This window comes from Panthera uncia (assembly GCF_023721935.1).
Source record: "Panthera uncia isolate 11264 chromosome B2 unlocalized genomic scaffold, Puncia_PCG_1.0 HiC_scaffold_24, whole genome shotgun sequence".
NCBI classification, from domain to species: domain Eukaryota; kingdom Metazoa; phylum Chordata; class Mammalia; order Carnivora; family Felidae; genus Panthera; species Panthera uncia.
The window spans coordinates 67,522,051-67,544,115 of record NW_026057580.1 but is presented as its reverse complement, the minus strand read 5'-3'; the positions used below and the strand labels follow the sequence as shown (position 1 = coordinate 67,544,115).

The 22,065-nt window shown below is 35.9% G+C and overlaps 1 protein-coding gene and 1 long non-coding RNA gene across 3 annotated transcripts in view; one reads left to right on the top strand and one right to left on the bottom strand.

The window, feature by feature from the left end:
• The window catches only part of LOC125938780 (uncharacterized), a 34,092-nt gene extending 29,895 nt beyond the window's left edge, over window positions 1-4,197 (bottom strand). The window contains exon 1 of the long non-coding RNA XR_007462811.1: window positions 4,116-4,197. This is a non-coding gene — a long non-coding RNA (uncharacterized LOC125938780). The remainder of the gene's footprint in view (window positions 1-4,115) is intronic.
• The window catches only part of SESN1 (sestrin 1), a 115,640-nt gene that overhangs the window by 63,637 nt on the left and 29,938 nt on the right, over window positions 1-22,065 (top strand). The window lies entirely within an intron of this gene.

Here is a 22,065-nt window from a genome sequence, read left to right as displayed (position 1 = left end):
ATTTGGAAGTTTTCCTTCCTTTTGTATTTTTTGGAATAGTTTGAGAAGAATAGGTATTAACTCTTCTTTAAATATTTGGTAGAATTTGCCTGTGAAGCCATCTGGTCCTGGACTTTTGTTTCTTGAGGTTTTTTGATTACTGATTCAATTTCTTTGCTGGTAATACGTCTGTTCAAATTTTTTATTTTTCCTGTTTCAGTTTTGGTAGGTTATATGTTTCTGGGATTTATCCATTTCCTCCAGGTTGTCCAATTTGTTGGGATATAGTTTTTCATAATAATCTGCTATAATTGTTTGTATTTCTGTGGTGTTTGTTGTTATTTCTCCTCACTTGTGATTTGGTTTCTTTGGGTCCTTTCTCTTTTTTCTTGATAAGTCTGGCTAGAGGTTTGTCAATTTTATTAATTTTTTCAAAGAACCAACTCCTGGTTTTATTGATCTGTTGTATTGTTTTTTGTTTGTTTGTTTTAGTTTCTATATCATTTATTTCTGCTCTAATCTTTATTCTTTCCTTCCTCCTTCTGGTTTTAGCTTTTGTTTGTCATTCTTTATCTAACTCCTTTAGGTGCAAGGTTGGGTTGTTTGAGATTTTTCTTGTTTCTTTAGGTAGACCTGTATTGCTATAAACTTCCCTCTTAGAACTGCTTTTGCTATGTCCCAATGGTTTTGAACTATTGTGTTTTCATTTGTTTCCATGTACTTTTTTATTTCTTCTTTTGTTTCCTGGTTGACCCATTCATTGTTTAGTAGCATGTTATTTAACCTTCCTGTATTTGTGGTCTTTCCAGATATTTTCTTGTTTTTGACTCCTCGTTTCATTGCATTGTGGTCAGAAAAGATGCACGTCAAAACCTACTTTTAAGGAAGGAACTGACCCTACAACGGAGTTAACATCACTCATACATTTAACTTACACAAATACAACTATTATTGCTCATCAAAAATGTTTAAATGTGAGGCAGAAAATATTTTTAATGTAAATATCATGGGCAATTCTACCTGACATCCTACTCAATGAATATATACCAACTGAGTGTGAAATAAGAAACAGAAACTGTAGTGTTCTCCATTGGTCTGAGTTACTCCTTGCTTCTCATTGAGTGAGCATCTCACCATTCTGAGGGTATTTCAGATGTTAAAGACATGTGATTTTTTACACAAGGCACCTAAATACAAGCCAATGACTCCAACTAGTGCTGAACCAAATAAACAGTCATTTGTTCTAATACTGGAGGACAAAATGTCTACTTTGGACTTACTAAGAAATGGCTTATCAGCCTCCAGTCTGGTACCTTCCAAAGAGATTTTCAGGGATAATTTTATCTGCATGATTTTAACGCACATGCCTATGTGAGGTTTGAATCCATTATATATAGTTCAGTGAGCTTTCTCTTTTGCTGAGTGTTTGCATCTTAACAGGAAATAATAGAATTAATCAGATTATTAAATTATAGACCCGATTTACACCTCAAATATGTAAAAGAAATACAACTATGTATCTTTTTACCATTTTCATCTCTGAGGAAGAACTTGGATGACAAGTTTTTATATGTTTTTTTATAATAGCATTTCTAAATTTACATCAAATAAGCAGCCACTTATTCTACCAAATCCTGGAGGCAGCCCTGATTTTACACACAAATTTCCAAGTTTCTTAAAAAATATGATAATACGTAAAAAAAACTATTTAACCTTTAGTTCTTAGTTTCTTCATCTATAGAATGAGAACATTGCCACTTAGACACTCTCCAAATTCCCATCCTAGCTTTACTCAGTTTATTTTATAATTATTTTAGCTCTGAAATTCTATGATTATTACATCAAGTATGAACTAGATGATGAATATAATTGCACTGTTTAATCTGAGGAGTTTTAACACTTTGCTGTATTTCAGGGTTATCCCCATGAATTAAGATTGCCATAACTATTGCTATGAAAAGATACTAATTGGTAGAGAATTATAGTTTTAGGGCCTAGTGATTTTACTATGAAATAAAAACATACTTTTTTTATGTGCCTTAAGTCCAATTTGAAAGAATAAGAGAAAAAAACCTAGATTTTTAGGATTTTCTTGTACAACATTTGAGCTAAGATTTTGATTGAAAGAATACGTTTTTATAGAAAATAGTAGTTCAATATTGTTGCATCACAGAATCTTAAATAGCATGGTTCATAAATGAAGTAACTTGTTTTTCTGGACTTACGGTCCACTGGGGAGGGGAAGATTGTATTTACTGCCTAGAATGTTTTCATGCTTTTTTATGCCGTATCAGGAATATAACAATTATTTACATTTTGGCTGCATGTTATGGTCAGGGACCTTGTTGAAAAAGAAAAGGGACTGTGATCAGTAAGAGTCTCTGGACTCAGGTGCTGAACAAAAACCAAAGAACGTTTTTAAGCATCCTGTAAGCCTTTTTTCTAGTACTGATGGGTCAGTGTTCCTCTTTTTATCTGTCTTGTTACAAATAATTGTTACAAATAAATTACAATTTATTTGTAATTGTCTTATTATTTGACTATGAGTTTTTTATTAAATAAACTCCACTCCAGCGTGGGGCTCGAACTCAACGACCCCAAAACAAAGAGTCGCATGCTCTACTGACTGATCCACCAGGGTGTTGCTTACTATGATTATTTTTTAAGAGCATTTATCTTTTGTTAGAAAGAGAACTGTAAGCAAACATATGATACTTCCCTACTGGAGAAAAGCTGAGAATAATATTGCTCAACTGGAAACAAGAAAGCTAAAATTGTGGTAGCACTTCCTCCAGGTATTTAGCTCAAGATTAAACAGAGTTGTCTGAAAGTTAACAGGAAAAGAAACTACTTGTGATGTGTTAAAACCACAATCTAAGAAAAAAAAATTCACAATTTCATATTATAGAGTATGAAGAACTAAAGGTCATAGTCAAACTGCTTTAGTAATATTACATAAATATACTTTCCCTCATCTAAGAGAAAAACAACAATGACAAACAAAAAGCACCAAATCCCAATATAAGATGCTGAGTTGCTTGTATTTTGTTTGTTTTTGTTTTCATTCTTCTGGGGCCATGTGTCTAACAGCAGTGGTACTGTCTTCATATTTGAGACAAAGAATGGTCTTCAGATTTTCTGTGTCTCACTAAGGGACTACAGTCCAAAGTTTAAATTAATCTTAATTATGGGAAACTTTGAACTTATTTTCTCACTCTGGTAAATCTTAGAGACAACCCATAAAAGCCAATTTTAACCACATAAGCTTGCTGAACTATAGATTTGGTAGCATAAATGGTGTTTGCATTCTATTATAGCAGTGTTTCCATGAGATCATTAAACAACCCAAATTTTAACTGGGGATTTCAACTACACTCCTCCTCTCTTCTGAACCACCTCTTCCCTCAGGAGACACTGATAGAAGATTCCAATGAGAGGTAGGATGGAGTAGAAGTCCTGAATGGGGGCTAAAATTGGGAAATAATAGGAGCCTTTTGAGGGTTTCTGAAGGTCTTTGCTTTTAGCATTGCAAAAGGCAGATATAATAATGAGGGCAGTTGCTATGCTCTAGAAGTTCCAGACGTCTAACAATAAGCTTGTCCCTATTAATCATTAATACATGAAAGAGGTTGTGATGGTATATGAAGCCCAGTAAAATTCAATGAATGTATGTTTCTTTCTGTTCTCTCTCCTTCTTCCTTTGCTAGTTATGCCTTTGCCTTTGTCTCTGAGAGTCCTTCTCCACACCTCCCGAGTCCCTGCTCCCTCTCCATATATCCTGCTTTTTCCCAATCTTTTACATTCATTTATCTTTCATTTTGATCTGTCAGGAAAATTTGGGACCACAGATGTGTAGTACACAAATAATAGAACATAATTCAATCTTCATTTAAAAATATTGCCTAACATAGTTCTCTGAAGTAAGGATCTGTTTTATTACCTAACAGAATGCCTAGCACACAGCACTCAAAAATCTGTTGAGGGAGTAATAAACAAATGAATGCTATTTTTGAGGACAGTTGTGGAGTTGAGCTTCTAGGATAAAGAGCAAAATGGACCCTAAAGGGGTAGATTAAAGGATAGATTAGGAGTATGATATGAACTATGACAGTGGTGAAGCAAGTGAATGAACTCACCCCTTCTGTCTCCCTCCTTTAGCACCATGGAAACGAATCAAAGGTAATGTCTACAGGAATCCAGAAGTCCACAGTGGGAATATGATCAAAAAGAGATATAAAAAGACTAGGCATGTGTAAATTGAGAACAAACTTATTAAGAAAATAAGTGAACTTAAAATTTGGCTTTCATTTTGTCTATATTTTTAGGCTTGAATTAGATTAGGTTGCCAATGACAGAAAACCCAATAGATTTCTTATACAGGACAGATTCTTTCTCTCTTATATAAAGGAAGGCAGTCTGATACTGATTTAGAAGCTCCATATAATCAGGTACCCAAAGTCCTTGGATATTTTTCCAGTAACTTCAAGATGAGGCTTCAATCTCTTAAGACTGATGCCCAAGATGGCTGGCTGTTCCATTTCTAGAATCACATCCACATTCCAGACAGAGGAAGAATTTACAAGGAGAATGAACATATGCTTCCTCATTTTAGTGACATTTACTGTGCATACTCCATTTCCTTTTATAATTGCACTGGCCAAAGCTTACTAACTTGGTCACACCTAGATGCAAGGAAAACTGGATAATATTGCTTTATTCTTTTTTTTTTAATATAATTTATTGTCAAATTGGCTTCCATACAACACTCAGTGTTCATCCCAACAAGTGCCCTCCTCAATGCCCATCACCCACTTTCTCTGCCCCACCCCACATCAACCCTCAATTTGTTCTGTGTATTTAAAAGTCTCTTATGGTTTGCCTCCCTCCCTCTCTGTAACTTTTTCCCCCTTCCCTTCCCCCATAGTCTTATGTTAAATTTCTCAAGATCCACATATGAGTGAAAACATACGGATCTGTCTTTCTCAGACTTATTTCACTTAGCATAATACCCTCCAGTTCCATCCATGTTGTTGCAAATGGCAGGATTTCATTCTCATTGCCAAGTAGTATTCCATTGTATATATAAACCACATCTTCTTTACCCATTCATCAGTTGATGGACATTTAGGCTCTTTCCATAATTTGCCTATTGTTGAAAGCGCTGCTTATGAACATTGGGGTACATGTGCCCCTATGCATCAGCACTCCTGTATCCCTTGGGTAAATTCCTAATAGTGCTATTGCTGGGTCATAGGGTAGTTTTATTTTTAATTTTTTGAGGAACCTCCACACTGTTTTCCAGAGCAGCTGTACCAGTTTGCATTCCCACCCACAGTGCAAGAGGGTTCCCGTTTCTCCACATCCTCTCCAGCATCTATAGTCTCCTGATTTGTTCATTTTAGCCACTCTGACTGGTGTGAGGTGGTATCTCAGTGTGGCTTTGATTTGTATTTCCCTGATGATGAGTGACATTGAGCATCATTTCGTGTGTCTGTTGGCCATCTGGATGTCTTCTTTAGAAAAGTGTCTATTCATGTCTTCTTCCCATTTCTTCACTGGATTGTTTTTTGGGTGTGGAGTTTGGGGAGTTCTTTATAGATTTGGATACTAGCTCTTTATCCAATTTGTCATTTGCAAATATCTTTTCCCATTCCGTCGGTTGCCTTTTAGTTTTGTTGATTGTTTCCTTCACAGTGCAGAAGCTTTTGTATCTTGATGAGGTCCGAATAGTTCATTTTTGTTTTTAATTTCCTTGCCTTTGGAGATGTGTAGAGTAAGAAATTACTATGGCTGAGGTCAAAGAGGTTGTCAGACAATAAAATGAAATAAAAGGCATCAAAATTGGCAAAGAAGAAGTCAGACTTTCACTTTTCACAGACAACATGATACTCTACATGGAAAACCTGACAGACTCCACCAAAAGTCTGCTAGAACTGATACATGAATTCAGCAAAGTTGCAGGGTACAAAATCAATGTACAGAAATGGGTTGCATTTTTATATACCAATAATGAAGCAACAGAAATAGAATTAAAGAAACTGATCCCATTTACAATTGCACCAAGAACCATAAAATACCTAGGAATAAACCTAATGAAAGATGTAAAAGATCTGTATACTGAAAACTATGGAAAGCTTATGAAGGAAATTGAGGAAGACACAAAGAAATGGAAAAACATTCCATGCTCATGGATTGGAAGAATAAATATTGTTAAAATGTCAATACTACTCAAAGCAATCTATGCATTCAATGCAATCCCAATCAAAATTGCACTGGCATTCTTCTCAAAGCTAGAACAAGCAATCCTAAAATTTGTATGGAACCAAAAAAGACCCCAAATAGTCAAAGTAACATTGAAGAAGGAAACCAAAGTGGGAGGCATCACAATCCTGGACTTTAGCCTCTATTACAAAGCTGTAATCATCAAGACAGTATGGTACTGGCACAAAAACACATAGACTAATGGAATAGAATAGAGAACCCAGAATTGGACCCACAAATGTATGGCGAACTAATCTTTGACAAAGCAGGGAAGAGTATCCAGTGGAAAAAAGACAGTCTCTCTAACAACAAATAGTGCTGGGAGAACTGGGCAGCAACATGGAGAAGAATGACACTAGACCACTTTCTTACACCATACGCAAAAATAAACTCAAAATGGGTGAAAGACCTTAATGTGAGACAAGAAACCATCAAAACCCTAGAGGAGAAAGCTAGCTTTATTCTTAAAGTGGCAATATGCCCAGCTAAAGATTTAGAGCTTTATTAACCATGGAAGAAACAAAGAACAGACTCTAGGGACAACTAGCCTCCTCTAGCACATTGAAAAATGGATATTCTTGGAAAAATATTAGTAATAAAAAGTTACCAAAGAATTGTTAGAGAAGATTTTCAATATTGTATTATTTTTTAATGTTTATTTTTGAGAGAGAGAGAGAGAGAGAGCGCGTGCGTGCACACGCGCGTGAGCGGGGGAGGGGCAGAGAGAGGGACACACAGAACTCTAAGTAGACTCCAGGCTCTGCGCTGTCAGCACAGAGCCCAATGCGGGACTCAAACTTGCAAAACATGAGATCATGACCTGAACCTAAGTCAGACGCTCAACTGACTGAGCCACCCAGGTGCCCCGATATTGTTTTTTTTTTTTTTTTCAAAGTAATTGTGCCATTTTAAGTGTTTTTCAAAGTGATTGTGCCATTTTATATTTCTACGAGCAAGTTATGAGTTCAATTGCTCTACATCCTCACCATTCTGATTTTATTTTTTTTAGTTTTTTTAATGTTTAGTTTTGAGAGATAGACACACACACAGGGTGCTAGTGGGGGAGGGGCAGAGAGAGAAGGAGACACAGAATATGAAGCAGGCTCCAGACTCTGAGCCTGTCAGCACAGAGCCCAAAGCAGGGCTAGAACCCATGAACCATGAGATCATGACCTGAGCCAAAGTCAGACGCTTAACCAACTGAGCCACCCAGGTGCCCCTTGTATTATTTTTAAAATGTATATTCTACTTAATATTTAAAATCATTGAGGCTAGGTTATGCTTCACATTAAAATTATCTGCAGATACATGGTAAATATTATAACTAGAAGAATTATACAAACACTAAATTTTATTTAAAAGAAAAAAAATTTTAATGTTTATTTTTTGAGAGAGAGCACACAAGTGGGGGAGCAACAGAGAGTGAGGGAGACACAATCTGAAGCAGGTTCCAGGTTCTGAGTTGCCAGCACAGAGCCCAGTGCAGGGCTCAAACTCACAAACTGAGATCATGACCTGAGCCGAAGTTGGACGCTTTACTGACTGAGCCACCCAGGTGCCCCACACATACTAAAGTTTTAAAATTACATCAATACCTGGGGTGCCTGGGTGACTCAGTTGGTTAAGTGTCTGGCTCTTGATTCCAGCTCAGGTCATGATCTCACGGTTGTGAGCCTGGCATCAAGCCTGGCATCAGGCTCTGTGCTGCACAGAGCCTGCTTGGGATTCTCTCTCTCCCTCTTTCTCTGCCCCTCCCCTGCTCATACACATGCATGTGTGCGAGTGCTCTCTCTCTCTAAAATAAACATTAAAAAACAAAAATAAATAAAAAATTAAAATTACATCAATACCTAATAATTTTTATCCTAAATACACATTGTTCAAGCCCAAAACACCAAAAGAAAAAAAAATTGTGTATTTCACAAATGCTGTGCTGAATAGTTGTTTACTTTATATTCTGAGTATGACAAGACTGCTGGTTCAATGTATTGTAACTCTTACTATGTAGCTCCCACTGCTAATATTTACTGATCATTTACTATTTACTGACCACTTATAGCCACTGTGCTTGATTTCATGTAATCCTGTGGCCCTCTAAAGTTGCTATACTATCATTCCCATTGTACAGGTCAGGACATCAAGGGTAAGAGAAATTTAATTTATCCTTGGACCCCAGAGTTGTTGGACTCTAATGACAAGGGTTTTTAGTCATTATACTTTACTTTTTCTTTATAAATGTTTAATAGTATAGTCTATCTGAGTATCATTTTGTATCTACATAGAAACACAGCTGGAATCAATTGTGAGAAGACCATGCTTACTAAATGCTTGTTTATGTATTATGAATGTTTCTCCTGTCCAGATGGCAACCTGATAGTATGAAGGTGTCAAAATATTGGCAGTCAATATTGTAAATTATTTATTTCTAGCAGTTTTCATTTTATCGTATCTTGTTCTTATAGCAAACCCATCAAGTAAGTAACTCATTTTACAGATGAAAATTCTAAGACATGAGAAGATAAAATAATGTGCAGGGGTTGGAATCTAGATTTTTCATTTTAAGTTCAGATTCTTTTCATTTAATTGTGTGCTGCTTTAAGCTCTAGAGATAATTGCAGAAGGACATTTTGGAATGAAAACAAATAGAGGCATCCATCCACAAGTGCACAGTTACAAGTAAACTAATGTTAGTATTCTGTCTATAAGCATCTCCATCAAAACCATCTTTGACAACACCACCTTGCCTTGTATTTGTTTAGGTATAAAGTAGAAGGAAGCAATAGGCTTCTTGAGAGTCTGCTGTCTTAGATCTACTGAATGTGTCTACTACATTCCATTTCTACCGTCGTCTCTCTGGTTTATACCCCAGTTGCCTCCTGACTAGATCATTGCATTATCTTAAATTTAGCTTACCTGCCTTTAGCTTCCGCTCACAACTCAAACCATCTGGGCAATTTCTCCTAATCTTCTAAAATCAAATCTCAGTAACCTCATTTCCCTGCTTGAAACATTTTAATGATTCCTTGACTTCTTCCTTTCTTAATTCAAAGCCCTACTATACTTGTAACATAACTCCACTGTATGTATTTATTGGATTATAAGGCTCCTTAGGACTGGAATTGTGTTTCTTTAATCTTTGAATACTTTGAACTATTTTGTGTGGGTTCTTGCAAAGCACTGTGCTCTCTGTAGATAGTTGCTAAATGGAAATTATTAAATTATTTGATCCTGTTAAGGCCAAAATGTGATTTTTAAAAAATTATAGGGCTGTTATCCTCAAACAGTGGTTATAAAAAGTTTATGTTCTTCCTACCTTTGTCATGACCCTAATCCAACTCTCTCCTTCATTAAGGGGCTTGGGTAGATAGAAGAAAAGGTTTGCAGTATCTCCTCACTAAGATTGAGGCCATCTTCCAAATAACATTCTTTTCTATTTTAGCATGCCTACATATGTATCTGTCTTCTCACCTGTTGATATAGTTTTAGGGAAATGTTTACTGATCTTATACCCCTCCTTAATTCTTATAATTCACCCAAAGAGATTCAGTGCTGGAAAAGATGGGCCATTTCTTACCCCTAGAATTTTTGGTTTAATAAAGGAGACTGGCTAGCCCATTAGCTTTGACAGTGCAGAGATAAGTGCTGTGACAGAGGAAGTGCATAAGGGGAACATCTAACCTGCAGAGAGGGGTTGAGGAAGGCTTCTCTAAAGCAATGACTTCTAACTTCAGACTGAAGGTGAGACATGGGCCGGGGTCAGAGGGAAGAGCAGGTACAGAAGTCCAAGAATGATTCCTTTGGGTGACTGTCAAGTTAGGTAAACTTGTGAGGCTGAAGAGGAAGGGGAGCGGTTAGCCTCACTACCTCTTCCTTAGATGTACAGTTTCCTTTGCTGTGTTCATCTCGCACACTTGTGAAAGTCCGTGCTTTCACCACTTTTGCCACTACTCAGAAATCTTTTAGGGTTCCATTATTGCCTCCTACTTTGTCCAGTCTCCTCCTTCACTGGTTTTCTAGGCTCCCTACAACCGACTCTTATTTCCCACCGCTTACTAACTTATCCTCCTGCCAGAGCCAAAATAGTCTCCTTATAGTCTCTTGAGTTCCTGCAGCTTGTTTTCTCCTCAGTTGCATTCCCCTCTAGCTGCCTTTTAAGACTTTACTGATAGTTTCTACTCCTGAATATTTGCAGTTTGTGGCATGTCATTTAATGCATAATTATATGTTGCCCAGTATTGTCTTCTGTTTCCCAGTCTTTTATTATCAACTCGATTGTAAGTCCCTGAGGGCTGGCTCTGAAACTACATTTCATTTTATTTTATTTTTAATAACATTACTCAATTATATATGGAATGTTAAATGAGGAAGTACACTATGCTGAAATCAATAGCATCTTCACGCAAAAAGATTACAGAATTGCACTCAAATGATAGTGTAGGATAGTTTGAGCAAATAGAATAAATTCTAGAGTTCTCCTCACAATTTGAACACTCCCCTGAGAACTTCTGACAGTTTTTAAAACAGCATGATTACTACATGTTTTGTTCTCATTTTACAACCAATGAATGTAAATTTGAAAGTATGCTAAATGAATGTAAAACTTTAACAACACATATGTATATACTTTCTGAATTTGAAAATTAAAGAAGTTTAAAAAACAGTAAATTAAAATCATTAGTGGCTTTGGTAAAAATTAAATATTTGAACTACATCTCTTCAGTTTTTAATACATTTTCAATTACATCATTGTCATGGGAAAAGAATCAGTAAGGCAAGTGTTAAAATCATACATAAGGGAGCATCTGCCTTCCATGGTCAGACACTGCTTATACTTCAACTGGAAGGTCCCAGAACTGTATACCTATCTCCCCTGTCTGTAAATCTTCCTCGGGCCTCCTCCATGGAAACAATCTATTTTTTAAATGTCTAGTAGAAAGCTCAAGACAGCCCCTTCCTCAGCTGTCAGGACTGTGAACAGGAAACCTTTTCCTTCTGCTGGTCTCAGCCCCAAGTTGTCCCAAAGTTCCAGCAGTCTCTCCTGAGTCCAGAGCAATATGTCCTCACTCTGGACAATGCACTAAAGTTCTGTAGTTGCATTTGTAACTGTTGAGAGATGGAAAGGAAAGGGCACTGGATCCGAAGGCACACAGACTTACTTTTGACCCATAGCTCTGCCACTTTTCAGTTTCATGACAAGTTTCTTCTTGGGTAACACAGGAGTGAGATCCATCTCACAAAGTTGTTGTGAGAAATTGCCAAGTCACTCTATGTGAAATTTGTGGACTGTAAAATTCTTTATACGTTTTACTTTTTATTCCACAGTCCATATGTAGAGTCATATTCAGTATATAACATGAGATTTTATGGTTCTTTCCAATACTTGAGGATCTTGAGAACTTCAGACATACATTCTTCCTGTGTGACTTATTGCTTTCTAATCCACGTTGGTTATTTTTATTTTTTATCTCATTCACTTATTCTTACCTACCCTATCCTCAAACTCATGGATGAAATCATTTTAGGCAACTAAGAAAAGAATATTTTGAGACATGAAAAAAGTTCAGTTGCCTCATCTATAGAAACACTAAAGAATTCTCCCACTGTCTTTTTTCCCATTATACTCTGCATGCATAAGAACACATTATTAGCAGTCTGTATCTTTATATAAATGCTCTGGACATAGAGCACTGTTCATGCCTCCGTGGACATTTCATAGTCCTAAGTAGTTTTCTGATATCCTTGCTTATCCAGAACCTATTCTTCTTCTTCTTGATTTTCATATCTCTCATTAGACCCGATTCTCCAATCACAGGGACCCTAGCAATGACTTCTTGTCAAGTACTAATGCTTAGATTCTGAGAGTCCCAGAGCTAGGGATCTTGTTCATGCTAATACAAGACCAAAGAATGGAGAATCAGAGGAAGCAGACATGTGAGTCTAAGTCCCAATTGTCAGGAAGAGCTACAGCCAAGTTAAAAGGCCATTTTATTAATGTTAACCTGCCACCCGTGCTGGGGTGGGATGGGAAGGATGGCATGGGGGGAGGGCAGTCCAACATTCTGAGGGTAGTTAATGTCTAAGAACTTGTGTTATCTGTCACTCTTTGACTGTATCTAAGAATCTTACTTTTAGTCATCAGTGGCTAGGAAAAAGTCTTTCTAGGACACACAGCTCTGTTATCCTTAGAAATAGTAGCTCTCTGAAATTCCTTGTAGCATTTAGGACCTTTCTTGCTACTTTATTTCCCCCATTTACTGCTTATATTATTGCAGATGTTCTGTAGTAAACAATTTTCTTAAGCAGAGAAGATAGAAAAGTATCCTGAAATCATAATTTTTATACACTAAATCTCTGTTTCGGAGTAGGCATGAAACGGTAAGAATTTTAGACTATTAAGTGAACAATTTAGAATCTAAATCTACATGAGATAGTTAATGTACATTTTTCAAAGTAATCTTCAAACTCTGCTCAAAGATGTCTTTTCTTTTTTTAAATGTTTGTTTATTTTTGAGAGAGAGTATGAGCAGGGAAGGGGCAGAGAGAGAGGGGGACAGAGGATCCGAGGTTGGCTCCTTGTGGACAACTGTGAGCCTGATGTGCCGTCCAAACTCACGAACTGTGAGAACATGACCTGAGCTGAAGTCAGACTCTCGTCAACTGAGCCATACAGGCGGCCCCAAAGATACCTTCTCTAATGTCACCAATATCCACCATTGTGCAATTCCAGCATCATTTTTCATTTCTTCAACTGCAGGTCTTTTGGAATGGTTGGGGGGTTATTTTTTGATACAAATAGCCATGGCTTAGGGGACTTTTTAAAAGGATCTCATTGTCCAACACACTGCTCCCATGGACTGTTCCTTTTCCTGTGTGAGGTCCTGGGACTGAGAAATTTTTAGGTAGTGGATTCTCTGTTTCTGTGGTATGTGCTGCCCAGTTTTCCATGTGGCATCAATTAATACTGCTTTTAAGAAATGCCTTTTTGTGACCCAAGGATACTGTAAGTAAAACTATGCTGTTTAACCCTGTTTTACTCCAGTATTTGCCTGCTCAAGTCTCTGGAAGAAAGACCATTTTACTTTTTGCTGTATGGTGTTATATAGTAGAAAATCATCAGAATACTTAATTTAACATGCATATGTACAGTGTACCAGCGGACTTCAGGGTCAGATCTGGTCCCTAGAACAGAAAAGTACAAATTAGCCCTGCTATTAGAGTTATGCTTCTCCCTCCCATTCTCCCCTCATCCCAAAAAGTTATCTGTACGTGGAATTTTTTATCATTATACAAGAAGATGAATACAATAGATACGTAAGAAAGTAAATACCACCCACCATAATCCCATTTCCTGGAGAGAAACACTTTATCAGTTTGATTTTCAGATGTAATAAAATTTATATAATCCAAAGGTATAACTTCTAGAAGAAAACAGGAAAAAAAATCTTTGTGACCTTGGGGCAGGCAAAGGTTTCTTAGAATATACAAGCATAAAAAATTAAAGAAAAAAAATTGATAAATTGGATTACATCAAAATTAAAAACTTTAAAATCTATGCTCTTCAAAAGACACCATTAGGAAAATGAAATGACAAGCCATAGACTGGAAGAAAATATTCACAACCACATGTATCAAACAATTTGTATTCAAAATGTATAAAGAATACTTACAACTCTGTAACAAGAAGACAACAACCCAATTTTTAAAAATGGACAAATGAGGGGTGCCTGGATGGCTCAAGTCAGTTAAGCATCTGACTTCAGCTCGAGTCATGATCTCGCGGTCTGTGAGTTTGAGCCCCACATCAGGCTCTATGCTGACAGCTCAGAGCTTGGAGCCTGCTTCGGCTTCTGTGTCTCCCTCTCTCTGCACCTCCCCCACTTGTGCTCTGTCTCTCAAAAATAAACAAACATTAAAATAAATTTTTTTAAGTGGACAAATGATTTGAACTGAGACTTCATTTAAAAGATATATAAATGACTAATAAGCACATTGAAAGGTGATCACTATTAATAGTTACCCAAGATAGGCAAGTTAAATCCACAGTGAGATATTACTACATTAGGGCTTCTTAACCTCAGCACTTAAAGTTTGGGCCAGATAATTCTCTGTTGTGAGGGGCTGCCCTATGTGTTCTAGGCTATTTGGTAGCGTCCCTGGCCTCTACCAGCTACATGCCAGTAGCAAACCACCCACCCACCAGCTGTGAAAATGAAAAATGTAACCTGATGTCAAATGTTTCCTAGGGGGCCAAATCATCCCCAGGTAAGAACCACCACACTATACCACTAGATAGCCTAAAATAATATTTATCATGCTAACTGTTGGTGAAGGTGTATAACCACTGGAACTCTCAGACGGCTGGTAGTAATATGAAAATGGTACAACCACTGTAGAAAATGGTTTGGCAGTTACTTAAAAAGTTAAACCTATATTTATTATGGGAATCAGCCATTTCTCTCCAAGTCAAGAGAAATGAAAGCATATGTTCACATAAACTGTTCAGAATCCTTAGAGAATGTACTCTTTATTCTACATAGGTGAGAATTTACCCATGAAGTGAAAATCTCAAGTACAAGGAACCTTTCTTTGTTGACTATATAGTATTTTACACACTTCCTTCTAGGATCATTTTGCTTTTTCCTGAAAGGAAGCTCCCTCAATGAAGACTTATTGGTGGTAAACTTACTTTTTATCTCTTAAAATGTGTTTCTTGCATTAGCTTTCTCAATAGACAGTTTCATATATTAATACAATTGAAGAGTGGCCATTTTCTCTCTCAGTGCTTTGAAGATACTATTCCATTGTCCTCTGACTTCCATTGTTAAAAAATAGTCCATTTAGTATCCCTTTGTAGATAATCTGACTTTTCTCTTGGATAACTTTTAAGGTCTTCCCTTTTTCTTGGAATTTTTCAGTTTTACTATATGTCAAGATATGAATTTCCTTTCTGTTATTCTGCATGGGATTCATTGTGCTTCCTGGAAAAAATGAGGATTGGTATCTTTAATCAGTTCTGGAAAATTCTCAGTCATCATCTCTTAGAATATTGCTTTTCTCCTTCTAAATATATGTATACAATATATCATTACTACATATATACTATGTAATTATATGTATACATTACACCTTCTATTTCATTCTCCATGTCTTTTCTTTTTCTTTTATATTTTTGATCTCTTTGCATTGTATGCTACATTCTGAGTTATTTCTTCAGATTTACTTTCTAGTTTGCTAATAATTTTCTCGTCAGCTATGCTGAATATGCTGTTTATCAATTGAGTTTTAAGTTTTAATAATTATAAAATCTGTATTTGATTCATTTTTAAATCTGCTTATTTTTTGATGGTTTCTTGTTCCTCACCCATACTTTGCACTTCCTTTAAAATAATAAAAGACATATAAAACTGGTATTCTGTATCTATAATTCTAACACCTCAAGTCTTACAGGTCTGAGTTAAGTGATTATTGTTTCTTCTGACCCTTACTAATGGTGCCTTTTTCATGGTATATTTTATTACTGTAAGCTCCTATTCATTAGAACTTTATCTTCTGGGATGATCTATATATCTGATTGGAGCCTGGGAATATAACCGACCCCCTTTAACTGAATCCTCGCATTAGTTTTTGTTTAAGACCAGAAGGGTAATAGTAAGTTAAAGCCCCAACTTCTCATGTGCAAACCATTGTGTGTTTATGAATTTTCAGGGGATATTTCATCCCACCAAGAACAAAAGTTGAAACAGGCAAATTTTCTATCTCCTTTTGTAGATGGGGTATTTTTCCTAGTTCATTTGTTCATTGGTAGTATAACTTCTTGGGGTTTGGCTTTATAATCAAGTCTCTGGTTTACCCCCCAGTTTCCCAAGTCCTAAGCTTTGTCTTCTCTTCCCATGCTATTGCTCTAGGTTACAGGATCCATAACTACCAGCCCCAGTAATTGTTACCTCTCTGGATTCCTCCTATTGGTCATTTTTTACTTCTAAGGATTTCTGTTATTTTGCCAGCTCAGCCACTATATTTTTTATAGAAATATTGGTAGGTGTTTTGTCCAACATGAGTAAGAATCACTATTATGGAGGTTAGTTATTACCCTAATCTGTCAGAGAGTGGTGCTGTCAGAGCTCCTTAAGGCTTAGGACTAAGAATCTTTGTAGTAAATGGCCTCCTACTATCATGCTGTCCAAGTTCTTATTTCTGCTTTTTAGAATTTTTATGACTATTCCCTTGTGATTAAATGGTTGGCCATCATACTTCCTCTGCTATCAATTTAAACAGTAGTCCCTATAAATTACTGTGAACTTAGAAACTAGATAAATAAGCTTGTTGTAATTTTGCACAAAGTAAAAGTTAATTGTCTTTAAGAGAGGTGGGCCAAAGGTTTTCCTCCAAGTATAGTACATACTCTTTAATGTATAAACTCTGTGGCATCTATTTTATGTCTTTTTTTGCTTGTTCTAGATTCTGTTCTTGAGATTGACCCCAAAAAAAGTCAGTTTGGTTATAATGAAGTATTTCTATGTCAATAGTCTATAATCATCAGCTATTTTGGCCAAATTTTTAAATGTGGGAGGAAACAGCGCAAGGGGGGTGTGTGTGTGTGTGTGTGTGTGTGTGTGTGTGTGTACTTAAGCAAGCATTGGATTTAATCCTACCACACAAATCACTGTGAATTCTTTTTTTTTTTTTTTTTGAGTAGGCAATACAGTATTTAGCCAAAGAGAAAAACTGCAGTATTTTCTTGTTTTAGGTCGATTAAAGTGACTATTCCTTTTTTACTTGAAAAAGTCTTTAAGTTTATATTTAAATTCTAGTTAATAAAGTGACTTTAATAATGATTATGGGCCAATTTGTCTTCATTTATGTTTTTGTTTTTTTTCCTTTTACATAAAATGTTAAATTTATGCTAAAAGATAATTTTACTCATTTAACTATTTTGATGATGTTTTAGTTAGACTCAAGCCTACAGCTTTCTCTTTGGTGTCATGTGTACAAATCTTACAATATAATGAAAATGTGTTTTCAAATACTTGTGTCATGTGCTGGTAGTTATAATTTCAAAGCATGATTAACATACTTCCACTCCCCAGATCTTTGCATCTAGAACAGAATGTACTCTCAACATAGCCCAAAAGGGGCATATAAATACTCTGAGGTTATACTTTAAAACAGTGAACACAACATAAGTACATCCACAAATAGTAATTATAAACTATATCCAAAACATAGTGCATGGTATTTTGTAGATTAAGAGACAGTATTAGTGTGGTAAATTGTCAAGTGGTAGAAGATATTCCTCATTCAGCATGACAAAATTTACAAAATTTTGTAAAGGTTCAGAGGGGACTGGAAGTAGGTAAATGGAATAAAGGAAACTGGGATCTGATTTACATATATAAGAAAGGCAGTAGCCAGGGAGAAGGGATATTGAGAGATGCTATGGAGCATATCCTATTTTGGCAGTAGGCTCAGTCGGGAGCCAGTTCAGATTTCCTGGAGAAGAATGATGTTCTAAAGTTTTTTTGGGTGGGGGCAGTCCACAGAGGGTGGGATGAACAGTCAGTCATAGAGAAGAGATTACACGTAAGGTAGGAAGGGATTAAGAGAAAAGTTCATGGTCCCTTGACCTCTTTCCTGATGGATACACAATCACTGGAATATTAACAGTGGAAAAAAAAAAACCCAACTAAAACCATTATCAGGCAGCATTATGGTATAGTAGAAAGAATATACCTTTGGAGTCAGGCTTGAGTTCTAATCTTTACTTAAGCTGCTTGCTTGTTATGTGACCTTGGGTTAGATACTTTCTCTGTTTCCTGTTTCAAAAATGAAAAGAGCATCTACCAAAAGGGTTATTATGAGGGTTGAATGAGTTAAAATGAATTAAATATTAAATGAGTTAAAACATATGTAAAATGCTTTAGAAGAGTACCTGATACATACTAACAACAATATGTGTTAGCTATTCTGTTAATATTATCAAATCTGAAACCACGAAGTATAGCATATATCTGCTTCTAGAACCAAATCTGGGACTAAAAATCTGAGTTATTGGTTTTAAAGCTCCTCATCAATTGGTACACAATTACCTAACTGCTACAATAACTATCAGATGTTCACCATAATACACAATCCTGCTTTCCAAGCCTTTTGACCTCTTTGCGTTTGTAGTTTAAGGCATTCTTCAGTCCAGGTGCCCCTTTAGAAGCAAAAAGACGTAGTGGGTCTAACTATAAGCAATTACAAAAAGAAGAGGGAGGAAAAAGGAAGATGTGAATATTGTTCTCAAAGACCAACCGAGGGGGGAAAAATACTTGTTTAATAATGCTTAATTAATATTGATTGAATGAATGTTGAATAAACTGGTCCAATATATTCATACATATAGAGGTTCATGAATTTAACCAAAAGATACACAACCAATCCCTGGTGTATAGAAATATGAGTATTAAGTAATTGATGAAACTTCCAGTAACATTTGGGTGGGTACTGTTTAAAAATATTAAGATTTAAGGGTTCAAGGAAAATATGAGCTTGATGTAAAAGTGTGTCTTTCCCAAATAATGTATTGAAACTACCTTTTTCTTTCTTTCTTCTTTTCTTTTTTTTTTGCAGAAGGCATCTTTATTTTTTTTTCTTCCAAATTTTTATGTAAATTCTAGTTAGCATAGAGTATAATATTGGTTTCAGAAGTACAATTTAGTGATTTATCATTTACATATAACACTCAGTGCTCATCCTAACAAGTGTCCTCCTTAATACCTATTATTCATTTAGTCCATCCCCCACCCATGAAACTACCTTTTTCTTGATTCAACATAGCTTTGTTATCTGTGACAATTGAGGATAGAGGAACAGAATGAAGTGAGGGTATTGCCAATAAACCCAGAACTAGTCTTCAAATATTATTTAATCCCCCCCCCCCACCTTCCTTAGGTATATAGAATACAATGAACTGTTGAGGGGAAGTATACATACATACATTTTGGACAGCATCTTACAGTATTAGTAGCAAACCTCCTATGTCTTACAGTACAGGAAACAATTGATATGACAAGTCAAGCTGATCTACTTAAAATAATTATTTTTTAGGGAACTAAAACCAGCAAATGGTTTAAGCAGCACTTGAAGAAAAAACAAAAGGTGGTTCTTGAAGGTTTTTACAGAAAATATTGGTAACTGCTTTAGAATATAGATTTAGCAAGCCAAAAGCAAAATGAGGAAAACTATCAAGTATCGTTTTACAATGTTTATGTGTCTCTATTGCAAGTAACACTCTCAGTTTAAGCAAATAACGGAGGTTAGCACTAAACATTACAGTGATGAAGTATGTAAGTCTTTGAAAATCTCTTCTAAATCCTCAGAAAATTTTCTTCTCAGGAGAATATGTATTGAGTGATAAAGAGGAAGCATTGCATAGAATAGCACTATGGGGTCTGTTCAGTTTCCTTGCTTGCTTTGAAGGTTATATTTATTTGTATGTGACTGTCATGCTCATATTTTTGGATTTGGACAATAACATTTCATTGTTGGCTGTACCCCGCCCCATGAATTTTGGAAATTGAGTATTAGGGAATTTAAAAAGAGAAGAATTTTTTCTTATGGATATTTCCACCCTTATCCTCTATCTACAAACAAGAAAGAAAATTTCCCAAAAAATTCTATATTTTATTACACTAATATTTTAAAGGTGACTTTAATGTATACAGTATCTGGCACAGTAAGGATAAAAACAAAATTATCACTGTTATTAAAATCTATTTTTTTAAGGATTGGTGAAAAGATTTTAAATCTTTGTTACTTTTAACTGAGGACAGTATATCCTGTCTTATCACAGTGCTCTGCTCTGACACTATATAACTTTTTTAAAAAAACATTGAAGGTTGGACCTCATTGGTATCTGGAGTGGTTGAGTCCTGATCTGTCTGCTTTGTGGTTGGCTGACAGCTGTTGCTAAGCTTGTTTTTTTTGTTCTTAGAGTTAAAAGTTGAGTGTGACCTATTTGAAATGCACCCTGCTTTTGACTCTGCTTTGCTCTTTTTCCTGGATCCACATACTTTTTTTTCTGATGTCTTTTGAAGTTTATATATTTTTCAAACCCACAAATTTGTAAATTTAATATACATTATTTTAGGGTTCTAAGGTTTTAATTGTATATTTGTAATGTTCAAGTTAAAGTATTGTGGTTTAGTTTTTTAAAATTTTGTTGAATACTTGAAAGTTGAAGTTTCTGACCTAAAAGTAAGTTCTTATTGTAAAGAACACATGTATTATTTAAGAACTTGCCTATCACAAACACAAAAGATGTAATATCTTCATTGTTAATAAAAACCATCTCAAAGTACTTCATTGTACTTTTGCTTCATTGGACATTTCTTAGGTCAAATTTTTGTGATTTAGGATAAAAGCTATTGGTCACACTGGCATGTGTGTCACTGAAGGGTAAGATTGACTTTATTCATGTTTTTTGGAGAAGGGCTAGAAGGATTGATAATCCTTTCACAGTTATAGACCAGATGCAGGACAGACTAAATATAAGTTCTAATGGAAGGCAAGTTTGGTTTGTAATTCAGTAGACTGTCATAAACCATTGTGATTCTAAGAGCCTTTTCTCTTTAAGGCTCTATTTAACATTGGTGGGAATGAGATTTTGAGCTAAATCCCCCCCTGCATTCTGCTGGAATCAGCAGAAATCCATGGATCATTCTCTGAACCTTAAAGCCTGACCCAAGCCTGGGGGAATAATGTAGGGAGCTACAGACTAGCATGGATCCTCCAAACCCACTATGAGTTCTAGTGGGCCGATCCGGAGATATGGTGTATATATAAGGCAGTGATACTCAAATGTGTTACTAATTTTTTTTTGTCAGCGTAGTCTTCAGTCAAACAGTATTACCAGAGTTATGATATATGCAATATATAAAACTGGCATGTTATTAATGGTCTTTAAGTTCAAATAAATAAAGTTAAATTATTAAGTCAGTGAGAACAATGAGGCTATTTTATGTTTTAAACAAATTTGAAATTAAGGGCTATGGATTATGACTGCAGTATTATTTCTGTACTTTTTTTTAATGTTTATTTTTGAGAGAAAGCATGAGTGGGGGGAGGGGCAGACAGAGGGGGGTACAGAGGATCTGAAGCTGACTCCACGCTGACAGCAGCCAGCCTGATGCGGGGCTCGAACCCACAAACCGTATGATCATGACCTGAGCCACAGTCAGATGCTCAAACGACTGAGCCACCCAGGCGCCCCTCTGTATTTTCTTGTATGCATAATATCCAGGTAATCTGGATTCACACAGCAAAGCACCCTCACTGTACCTTCGCTGTAGCAGTCCACTCACTGCTAGTTTTACTCCAGCACATGCAGAGACGCACGAATTTTTTTAAAGGCTGGAACACATTATACCCTTTCTAATCACTGACACATTTACAAAAATGTTCAAACATATGCTCACAGAGACGGTGAAGGAAACTTTACTTAGTCCAGGAACTGAATTATTAAATTACTATTAGGGTGGTTCCCAATGCATTTAACGTTGATTTACATTTGTAGTTTGCCTTGAAAAAGAAAGTTTAAATTTAATATTTTATAATAACTCTAAAGAACTTGTAAGGAATGGATCCTAAGAAAAACAATTTGAAAACCACTGATAATGCAACAAACAAGCCTGGTGTAGGAGGAGGCCAGATTCTAGTTAGCTTAAAGCATATAACTCTTGATAAAATCAGGAATTATATTAACAGAGCTGAAATAAAAGTTTGAGAGAATATGAAGTTCACCTGCCCTTCATTTTAAATTTGAGGGGGCTCAAACTGGAAGGG